Source organism: Grammomys surdaster, unplaced genomic scaffold (genome assembly GCF_004785775.1).
Source record: "Grammomys surdaster isolate TR1022 unplaced genomic scaffold, NIH_TR_1.0 125617, whole genome shotgun sequence".
NCBI lineage: Eukaryota > Metazoa > Chordata > Mammalia > Rodentia > Muridae > Grammomys > Grammomys surdaster.
Window position 1 is genome coordinate 710,679 of NW_021620459.1, and position 10,919 is coordinate 721,597.

The 10,919-nt window shown below is 48.1% G+C and overlaps 1 protein-coding gene across 1 annotated transcript in view; it reads right to left on the reverse strand.

Annotated features, from left to right (window-relative positions):
* Lats2 (large tumor suppressor kinase 2) overlaps positions 1-9,740 on the reverse strand; it is a 53,097-nt gene extending 43,357 nt beyond the window's left edge. The window contains exon 1 of the mRNA XM_028787223.1: positions 9,508-9,740. The gene's annotated coding sequence lies outside the window, so the exon portion shown is untranslated. The remainder of the gene's footprint in view (positions 1-9,507) is intronic.
* Positions 9,741-10,919: the final 1,179 nt, after the last annotated feature.

Consider the following 10,919-nt stretch of genomic DNA (forward strand, 5'->3'; position numbering starts at 1 on the left):
CACTGACTGCTGCAGACAGGCCCACAGGACACACTGACTCCTGCAGATAGGCCTACAGGCTACACTGATCAAGCAACCCCTCACTAAGACTCTTCCCACGTGATACTTGGTTGTGTCAAGTTCATAATTAAAACTAACACCGTCTGTGTTTATAACAAATGACAGTGTAAGAAAGGGACCTGACACAACGCATTCATCCCACCCTCTGCTCTGTACCTACCCCATCTACTCTGTAAATGGGGAAGGAGTGTCTTTATTTTGAGAGTTTGAGTACCTTGCCTCTGCGTATGTATGTGCACCTAGTGCTTCTGGAAGTCAGAAAACATTGGACTCCTGGTAATGGAGTTATGAAGGACTGTTAGACACATGTAGGTACTAGGAATGGAACACTGGTCCTCCAAAAGAGCAGCAAGTTCTCTTAACCTCTGAGCCATCTCTTTGCGCCCCCCCCCTCCCCGTGGCATCTTTTTTGAGGTAAGGCCTTGCTATATGGCCAAGGTAAGCCTGGGACTCACAATCTTCCTGACTCAGCCTCCCCATAGCTTAGATTGCATGCATGCCTATTAAGACTCAGGCACTGACAGAGTGACTAAGAACCTCACCTTCAGCAATTTACAGTGAAGTGAGGCAGAGGGTAAGTAAGGTAAGCAAATGAGCTGCAGAGAAGGAGAGGCCCAAAGGAGAGGAATCCACTGCACAGGGCAGGAGGATGGAGGGGAAGTTCAGAGAAACTGAATAGATAAGGAGTCTGCCTGGGGAGGGGGTGGGAGTGGAATTCCAGCTGGAGGGAAGAATGCAGTCTCTTCCACAGGGCTTACAACAGGGAGGCTGGGGCTTTCCTGGAGACTGGGGACAAACTAGAGGCAGCAGGACTCCATTTAGAAGGGCTTTTGGCAAATGTGCACAAAGCTGGGTTAGAAGTAGGGTCCTGGCCAGGAATTCAGAGGCTGACTAGAGCCAGTGCAGCACTCCAGTCCACAGATGCTGGGATGTGGAAGAGAGAAGAGCTCCTGGGCCTGGTCACACGAACCAGTGGTCTAGGCTTAAAGGCACAAGTAGCAACCATTAGTTCCAGGCATTTAATCAGCCTGTAGCAACCTATTCACACACGCCATAGGGTCGTCAGGACAGAGGAGAGAAGTTCCTCCTGGAACATTCCTTTGGGAAGGTGTGGTCTGGGACAGCCAGAGTTTACCACCAAGGATGCTAGCAGACTACAGAGAAGACTACTAACCCTTTCACATAACCAGGAAAGGCAAGGGCTATGCAGAAAGCAGCCATACAAACTTCTGTTAAACCATATTTCATGTTAAGCCACATTTCCTGCCCATCCCAGTGCCAAGGCCCGGTCACGGGGCAACAAAGGAGGCCCTCCCTGGTGAGCTCAAGCCTTCCAAGCTTCCCCTGGAATTTGTTCTGAAACAGAGGCTGCTGAAGTCAGAAGGACTGGGGACCACGTGCAATCTTTTCCTAGTGCATACATCATTAAGCTGACAGCATTCACAAGGAGTTCACATGCTCAGAAGCTGCTGCTCCATCAAGTGGCATGCCACTACCACCTCCTGCCCAAACCCAATATCTACGATCAGTATGATGGTTTGTATATGCTCAGCCAGGGAGTGGGCACTATTAGAAGGTATGGCCCTGTTGGTGTAGGTGTGGCCTTGTTGGAGTAGGTGTGTCACTGTGGATGTGGGATTTAAGACACTCATCCTAGCTGCCTGGAAGTCAGTCTTCCACTAGCAGCCTTCAGATGAAGATGTAGAACTCTCAGCTTCTCCTGCACCATGCCTGCCTGGATGCTGCCATGTCCCTGCCTTGATGATAATGGACTGAATCTGTGAACCAGTAAGCCAGTCCCAATTAAATGTCCTTACAAGAGTTGCCTTGGTCATGGTGTCTGCTCACAGCAGTAGAACCCTAACTAAGACAATCAACTTGAGCAGCTTTTGGCCATTCTACTGTAGGATTATGTGGCCTCTGGCTTCTGTTTCACTTCTTAGGGCATGATTCTTGCTCACTCAACCATGCCATGTATGACAGCAGCCATCGCTCATTGCTAGGTACTCTTCTCCTGTGCAGATTTCCCAGAACTAATGCACGGTGCCTTTCAGGCCACGCTGGCATAAGCTCAGGGTCTATAGTGAGGAGGAGTGAGTGAGTGCTCCACTCCAAGGCCTTGCTTCCCACACCAATGTTTTCCTCCAGTCCTGGCGAGTGCATGGCAGCTGCTGAGACACCCTTGTGAGGAAGGAACAGAATGCGGTTCATTTCTATTACACATCAGCTCTTGCCCTGGGTATTTCTCAGGGCCTGTAAGCACAGACCTGACCACATACAGCCAACGCTGATACCACTTGCCATAGTCTGGCACAGAGTCGGGCAGGAAGAGTCTAAATCAAAGGGATGGTAGAAACTGGACCAACTTCCAGGCACTGGAAAAACAGGAATAGTTCCAGCACATGTCCCAGAAGTGAGTAATCATGTATACTCTGTAGAAAATGTGCATGATACTATCAAGGATAGTGATTGGTTGCTGTCCAGGTCCTCTGAGAGTGGCCTAGAGTCTTCAAATATGCTAAACATACTCTCAAAAGAATGGTTATATTTGTCATATGAATCTAACCCTCATACAGGTAGGACTTTGGATCAGTTCACAAACTGAACATCTATCAAGGTGTCTTTCTCACTAGGAATTAAAATTGACCAGCCTGTGATGGTGCAACTTAAACTTTAAGATGAGAGACAGACAAAACAGTCAATTATTTAAGACCTGTATGAAATGTGCTAATGAAAATTTGACAAAAAAGCCAAGCATGGTGGTGCATCCATTTAATCCCAATACTAGAGAGGCAGAAATAAATGGATCTCTAAATTCAAGGCCAGCCTGGTCTATTGAGCCAGTTCTAAGACAGCCAGAAACCTGTTCTGAAAAAATGGGGGGAAAAAAAACCCAAAACTAAAACCCCTTGGGCTCTACCCCAGGCTAGCATTTGGAGATAAAGATAAGTGGCCGAGGCTGATTGGAAGTGTCGATGTTCACAGGACAGGCTAGAGTGAACTACAGTGCACACATCTAAGGGCTCACAACAAGTAAGCGCAAAGTTTTCATCAAGTCAGGAGACAAGAACCAGCCCAAATTCAGATGGATAGCATAAAAGACGCAACACTGAACACGGAAGCAGGTGTGTCCTCCTTTGTCAGTTGGGGTGGGAGGATACTCTGAGGAGGAGAAAAGTCCAAGGGAAAAGCCATCCAGTCATGTCCCAAGCCCACTGAACACAGACCTGCGGCCAGACACCAGGGTGCACATGCCTGAGCAGTGGCTTGGCCTCTGGAAGTGACCATGGCTCAACAGCCAGGGCAGAGTAGACTCTGAGATCCCATGCAAGTTAAAAGCACCAGGTCTTTCCTCACTTCTAAATGGCACAGGCCTATACTCCACTGAGAACAAATTCACTGAGAAGTGGCTCACTCCCCCAGTCAGTAACTTAACAGACCAACTGTCACTTCCACCTACCCCAATACACTATCTGCCTATATGATGGACCAGTGGGCTTTTCTGCAAACAGTGTCTGAAACAGGCAGGAGCACTCTGTCCACCCCCTCCCCCCATCCCCCAGTACCTGACATATGGCCACATACAGCCAGGATATACCTGTACAAAAGCAGTCCTTAGCAGGTGCTGTAGAGCACAGAGAACTGGGCTGGGCAGGGAGAGCACTCCATCCACAGCACCGCTCTTTCTGTGAGCATAACTCCAATGGCCAAACAAAGTGTGACTGTGTAGGGCCAACCATGGTGGCACACCCCTTTAATCCCAGAGGTAGAGGCAAGTGTGTCTCTTTGAGTCCAAGGCTAGCCTGGTCTACATAGCAAGTTCCAGGCTAGCCAGAGATACATACTGTGACATACTGTCTCAAAAATGAACCAAAATAAAACCAAACAAGCAAAAAATTATATATTGGTTAAGGACAGTTCTCACAAGACCCTCACAAAGCCTACATGGCTATGCCCTAGTGCTCAGTCCTAACACAAAAGTCCCATTACAGGCCACAGGGTAGATAGATTACTTTAGAGACATGGTGTTGAATGAAGTAGCTGCTCACAAAATACACTGTACCACTCTGCTCACGCTGCATGCCTAGGGTAAGCAAATCCAGAGACAGAACAGAGACTAATCACAAGCAAGGAAACAGGAAGTGATGTCCTGATGCCCATGAGAAAGTTTTAGGTAATAGACAATTGCTATTTGCCTCAGTGTCAAGAATACATTTAATGTCATGAAACTAAACTATACATACTTACAAACACACACACACACACACACACACACACAAATAATGGTTCTCTTTTAAAACCACGGTTCCTAGATGACATTCCTGGCCCTAGACACTGGGTCCTAATAGTGAAGCAAAGTCCACTCTGACTGGAAATCTAAACCCCAGGGGCAGCTCACACACCATCCTATCCCTCTGTCACTCTTAACTCAGACACAGAAACACACCAAGGGAGGACTTCCACACAACATCCCCATATGTTCTGCAAACACTCCAGTCATAAAGCCAGCCAAGGGACTGGCAGTGTAGCTCAGTGTACAGCACCCACATAGCAAGCAGGAGGCCCTGAGTTCCAGCCATGGCAACTTCTGCATAACCCACCCCTCCCCAAACAAACAAATCCAGCCCAATGAAGTAGTGTGGATAGGACGAGCAGGAGTTCAGAATCCTTGGCTACACTGCGTTTGTGGTCAGCCTGTGCCATATGAGACCTTGTCTCAAAATATAAACAGTTGACCTGAGCAGAAAAGGTCAAGACCCTCCTGTGTCAGAGTGGAGCTGAGCTAGGGACCTGGAACAGCAAGGGTCAAGTGTTCTGGTTCTGGCTGCCCTTTCCAGACTCATGAACAATTTGAAGCACACGCAGGCTAAGAGGATTCTTCAGTGACACCTCATAAAGCTACCACCTGGTTTTCTTCAGTGTTTTCATTTTTGCTCCTTTTCTCCTCAACACTCTGTAGGAAGTACTGGTCCTAGAATACCCCAGGCACTGTCTTTTTAAGAGGTTATGTTAAACAGCACCTACTGGTATCCTTGGCCTTTGACAGGCAGAATCATCTAGAAAGAAGCAGACTTTCAGTGTCATAAAGAAGAAAAGTTCTTGTCTCAGCTTGGAGACCTTGTATTTTAAGGTTTAGTTTCCAAACTAAATCTTGAACTTTTAAATGAAAATTTTCATGGAAATACTGATCAGTCAAATGAAGACTACAGCTGGGGATGAGCTACACTGAACTACCCCCACACCAATTTAACAAGACCTGACAGACAGGAATTTTTCCTTCATTAATAAGTCTATAAATATGACCTTTGGGAATATAAAATAAGTAAATCCAGCTTTTGAAATTTTTTTTAGCAATAACAACTGATTTAAATATATTTTAGAGTAAAGAAGACACTGAAACTGAAAACCACAAACAACTAAGTAACTCACACCTATAATCCCAGCCCTCAGGAGGCCAGCCTATTCTACACAGTGAGTTCCAGGCCAGCCAGGGCTTCCCAGTGAATCCCTACCTCAAAGCAAAGCAAAAACAAAGACCCCAAACAAACAAAAACTCTGCAACAAATCAGGAAACAAAATCACTTCACTGCAAACTGAGAGCCCATTACCAAACGCTCTACTGAGCTGGGCGGCTACCAACAACTTGAGTGCAGCATTGTAAGCATTCCTTCCATGCTTCCTATCAAACCCAGCTCCAGTCCTCCGAGATCCAGGAGAACACTAGCAGATGCGAGAGAATTCTTACTCTCCATAGTTTCTCCTCATGCTTTCCAATCCCACACAGGCTGCCAAACACACATCAAACATCAACTAGTGAACCAGCCAAAACCTGTACCTGTACACAGGTTGGCTCTATTTTACTGGGGTTCTGTTGTTGTTTGTTTACACTTGTTTGTGTGTATGAATGTCACAGCACACCTAAGAAGGCAGAAGTCAGTTCTTTCCTTCTACCATCTAGGTTCTAGGGACTCAAACTCACATCATTAGATTTGGACTATCTTGCCAGCCTTGTCTGTGACATGGTCTATTTGGCCCAGGCTCACCTCAAACTCACAGTCTGCCTGCCTCAGCTCCCCTGCACTGGAATGGCAAGTGCTTGCCACGGCTCCCATTTCCCTTCATTTGTTTATATGTATTGGGGGGGGACATATTTTAAAACAGCATTTGTTAGACCCAAACCTCCACTTATTAGTAAAATCACACTCCCCAGGCTGCAGAGATGACTCAGTGGTTAAGAGCACTGATTGCTCTTCCAGAGGTCTTGAATTCAATTCCCAGCAACCACATGGTGGCTCACAACCATCTGTAATAAGATCTGATGCCCTCTTCTGGTGTGTCTGAAGACATCGATAATGTACTCAAATAAATAAAAATAAATAAATCTTTTTTTTTTTAAATCACATTCCCACTGTAAGTAACTAGCAAAGATGAAACTAAATCAGAGAGGCCAGGCCTTGAGCCAGACGCTAAATATCAGATTTATATACCACAACATAGATGTATCACCCGAGTCCTGCCTACCCCAGAAAGTCACAAGACTGCCTTTCATAAGAAGGGTCTCCCCAAGGAAAGTAGTGTCTGTGTTCTTAGAGATTCAGGAAAACACTGTTTCCCCACCGTCCAATAATCAGGTCACCATAAGACCTTGGTGAGTCTATGTGCAGTGGCCACAGTGGACAAGCGGTCCACTGTGAAACTAAGAGCAGAATCTAAGAGCAAGTAGCTAAAGAGGACAGACCACCTACATCTGCGCTCCTCATCTGAGCAAGCTTGGCCTCCTCTAAACCCACCCCTCTCCAAGGTCTCCACAATGTACATTCTATTAAAGAACCCCAGAGGGGATCAACCTAGCACAAGTATTTGTGTGTGCTCGCCTGCCTGTTTTAATGCAAGAGCATGATTCTTTCAGGTCTAAGACCACTTTCTGCACCAACAGGAAAATCTGAAGGGCTGCGGCTAAGGGAGGAGTGTGGAGCTACCCTTGGGAGTCTCCAACTTCTGTGTAAAAGCTTGAACACACGAGAGTGAAGAATGTATCCAAGCAGTCAGACAATGCTGGGGAGAGGGTAGGTGCTGCCTGGGGACTTTTAATGTTTATGAAATAAATACAATTAAACAGGAGAAAGACTCGGGGAGGTGGGATGGAGTTAATTAGTAATGGAACGTGTTAGCCCTCAGTATTCCTACTTCAGATAACTGCAGGGAGGCAGAGGCCTTCATTTTCTAAACCCAGGCCTACTTCATTCAAAGCCAACTTCCATTCTTCAAGGTCTGTGCCACCCTAACTGATTTAGAGATCTGCAGGGTCTGCAAAGGTATCTTAGCAATCACGGTTAACAAGAAATGCAAAGTCCTGCTATGAAACATGACACTTTTCATTCTTCCTCCAAAAAATCCTAAGTATGTCAAATATTGGCACACAAACAAAAAGTACTTGTTAATTAACTTTACAAAAAAAAATCCACCACTCTCACAATTAAGTCGACACAGTCTAGACATTAACCAACATAAAGTACTTGCCAAGTGAACGGCGAGCATTAAGCAGTGCCAAATTTCCCTCCTAATTTTAGCATCTCCACCAATTATCTTTACTTCCAACCTTACTGTTTTATTATAGCTTCAAGATGAAACAATAAATCAAGTAGCATTTGGCTTAAAAGCATTGAGAGAGCAGTTAAATAACATTCAGGGATATTAGCAGCCCAAGCAGATCCTTAAAAATTCGGAAAGCCCCTTAGAAGGTGACACGACAGTTGTGCCTTTACACCACTCTGAACTCCAGCTGCTCCAGAGAACACACCAAGCAACAGGCTTTTTAGAAGGACTGAGATTTCTGGGAAGCTGACCCACTCCTCCTGTGGACTGGAAGGTATCAACCGTTTGTAGAACACATTTACAGCCAAGACAATATAAATGAATTAAATTTATAATCTGTAGTCCTTCAAGCAATACCATTTTTAAATAGTATGGAATATTGCTGAAAAGATTCGCGTCATTACAAACATGAAATAAATACAAATCCTTGTGTTGATCTAGGTTTCCCAATACAAACAGAACATCCTCACCCTCCCCTCCCCCTGCGAAACCCTCCCGGCTCCCCAATAGCTTTCGTAGGAGTTTAGTATGGATTTACCAGCTCCAACCTCCATTCCACTCTCCAGTGGGTTTTAAGAGCCTAGGGCAGGCTATTTACAACATAGCATTTAAAATAACAAGGCATTTTATTGTAAACGTGTTCCCCGCCCACCACTGAAAGTCCCTCCCACCATTGAAAGGCCCTCCCATCAAAGCCGTGATTCACTTAAGAAACACCGACAGATCCATTTTACACTTACACTATTCCAACTAGATGGCGAAGCTGAAGAATAACTCTCAGTTCAAAACTTCGGATTCTGTAATTCTGTTCTAATTCTGCATAGCAGCCTCTGTTTGAACCAAGTGACGCTGACATTTTGAAATGTGGTAAAAGTTAAGCAATTTCAAAGGAACCATGGTGAATTCGTTCAACAGCGTTTTCTATACCTGAATAACCAGACAAAAGTTTACAAGAGGCTGAATACTGGAATGTATTGTTAATTATAGTTAAGTTAAAACAGGCTTTCTAAGCAGCGTCTGCATTCCTGGGCCGGAAGATTTTTTTGTTAGCGCCTTATTACAATAGTTGCTAAAATGAAAATCACAAAAAGTAGTCTTGTCTCCAGATTTAGCAGTCAAAACTGGTGAGCATCATTTACAGACCTAACCTGGGGTTAAACTAAAAATACGGAGCAAGATTTGGTACAAATTCCCCAATAAACGGCTACATTACGGGCAAGCAGGGGAAATTTAAAGGCGTGAAAAGTCGTCGCTCAAACTTTTTTGTCAACAAAATCTGCACGTCCAGTTCTTGCCCGCTCACGCTCCCTAGCATGTTTTCACCCGGCGGCCTCCAACACGTCGCTGGTGGCCGAGGTCGCCGGGTGAGACCCTGACCACGCAGGCGAGGCTCGTGCGTGCGTGATCAGGGCTGGGGACCGGCGCTACGGACTCGGGCCGTGGAGCCGCGGCGGGTAGGAGCAGCGGAGGCCGGTCCGGGAGAAGTCGGCTCAAGAGAGGCGTTATGCAACCGCCCCGCACCGACCGCCGGACGGCGCTGCCGAGGACGGGGCACCGGGCGGGCACTGCACCGCCGAGGGCCGGAGGTGCAGCGCGCAAGGCCGCGAGCGCGCGTGGTGGACGGCGCGGCGCACGGAGGCCCAGGCTGGGCGGGGTCGGCGCCACGGGACTCGGGGTCTGGGCCTCCGGACGCCGCCGCGCGAGCACAACAAAGCAGCCCCGCCGTCGCCACCCGCTGTCCCGCACCCGCTCGGGACCCACCCGACGGGTTGTCCGTGCCTCGCAGGGCGGCTCGCCCGTGGGACCGGGCGGAGCCCTGTCCCGACAAACTTCCCGGCCGCGGCCCCTCACCTCCGGGAGCGCTCTACACCCTCGGCGGCGTCCTGGTCCGCGGCTCTGGGACTTCCCGCGCCGGGAGACCGGGCGCCGGTGGCGGCAGTGGCTGTTGACCCCGGAGGGTCGGGGGAGCCCGGGGAAGCGGCGGCAGCTCTGGTGGCGGCGGCTCCATCTTCCCGGGGCGCTCACGCCGCGGTTCCGAAGCGCAGACCCGAGCGGGACATTCGCTACATTGTTGGCATTCCACGAGCGTCACGTGACCCCTCCTCCCGCGTCACTCCCGGCCGCATACCAGCCCGGGCGGGGCGCCCGCGGCCTTGCTCCCCGTCGCCCGCTCCGCCCAGCCGGCCGCTTCCTGCGCCCCCTGGCCCGGCCGCCACCTGCCCAGCGCTGGGCTCTTATCGGAAGTCGGCAGCCCGGGAGCGCCGGTTTTCCCTAACGCCTCGTACCAGTCGGTGAGAAAAGTAAGTTCCCAGGCCCCGGTGCCAGCCACGGAAAGTGTAGCGGGCTGTTGAGACCCGGGCATCAAATAAAAAACCAGGACGCTTGACAACCCGAGATTAATAGGACGCAGGTTAACCAGCTCCCTCCCCGGTCACATTTTAGAAAAGTGCCTTATGGTTTTATAAAACACATCAGTGGTGCACGAACCAACCAGGGAGACCGGCGTTTTTACACTTCGGCCACTCCTTTATCCTCCATTTGGGGATTTGGTCCAGGGACAGACGCTGGAGAAATACAGCGTGGAAGCCAAGTCCTTCGTTTACTATTGGCTGTCTAACATCACACTCCCCACCACCTACGGTCTGTGGTAAGTGATGGTGAGGACTAATAGTCTTAAAAGTCAACCCGGTTTCCTCTTTAATTAACAAACGTGACATTTGAAGTTTCAATTCCGGAAGAAATTCACAAGAGTGAAGATCATTTGTACCAGTTTTTATTTTTGTCCTCGGGAAGGAACTCATGTCCTCTCTCCTGTGCCAAATTCAGACAGTATTATCAGAGGGACCCTTGTCAGGACTGTTTTAACTGCCACACCAGCCTTTAGTTCTTCTGGACTGCCCCTCACCCCCCACCTCTGTAGTTCCCCTAAGGCTTCTTCCAGAGAATCTTCTCTGAGTTCTCATTTTTTTGTTCTTTGAACTTTAGTAATTAAGCCTCCTGCAGATTACCCTCGTTTTCTTTAGTCGGCCTGACCCTGTGTGCTACACTGATGTCTTGCACAGTGATGGAAAGAAACCAAGGCATCAAGTAATACTCTGTAAAAGAGGAGTCTGGCACTCACCTGTGACCTTCTCCCCCATCCCGAAGTCACTGGCAACCTTCACTATGTGTTCAAAGTTCCCACCTCTTGCTCTTTTTTGTTTGTTTGTTTGTTTGTTTGTTTTTCGAGACAGGGTTTCTCTGTGTAGCCCTGGCTGTCCTGG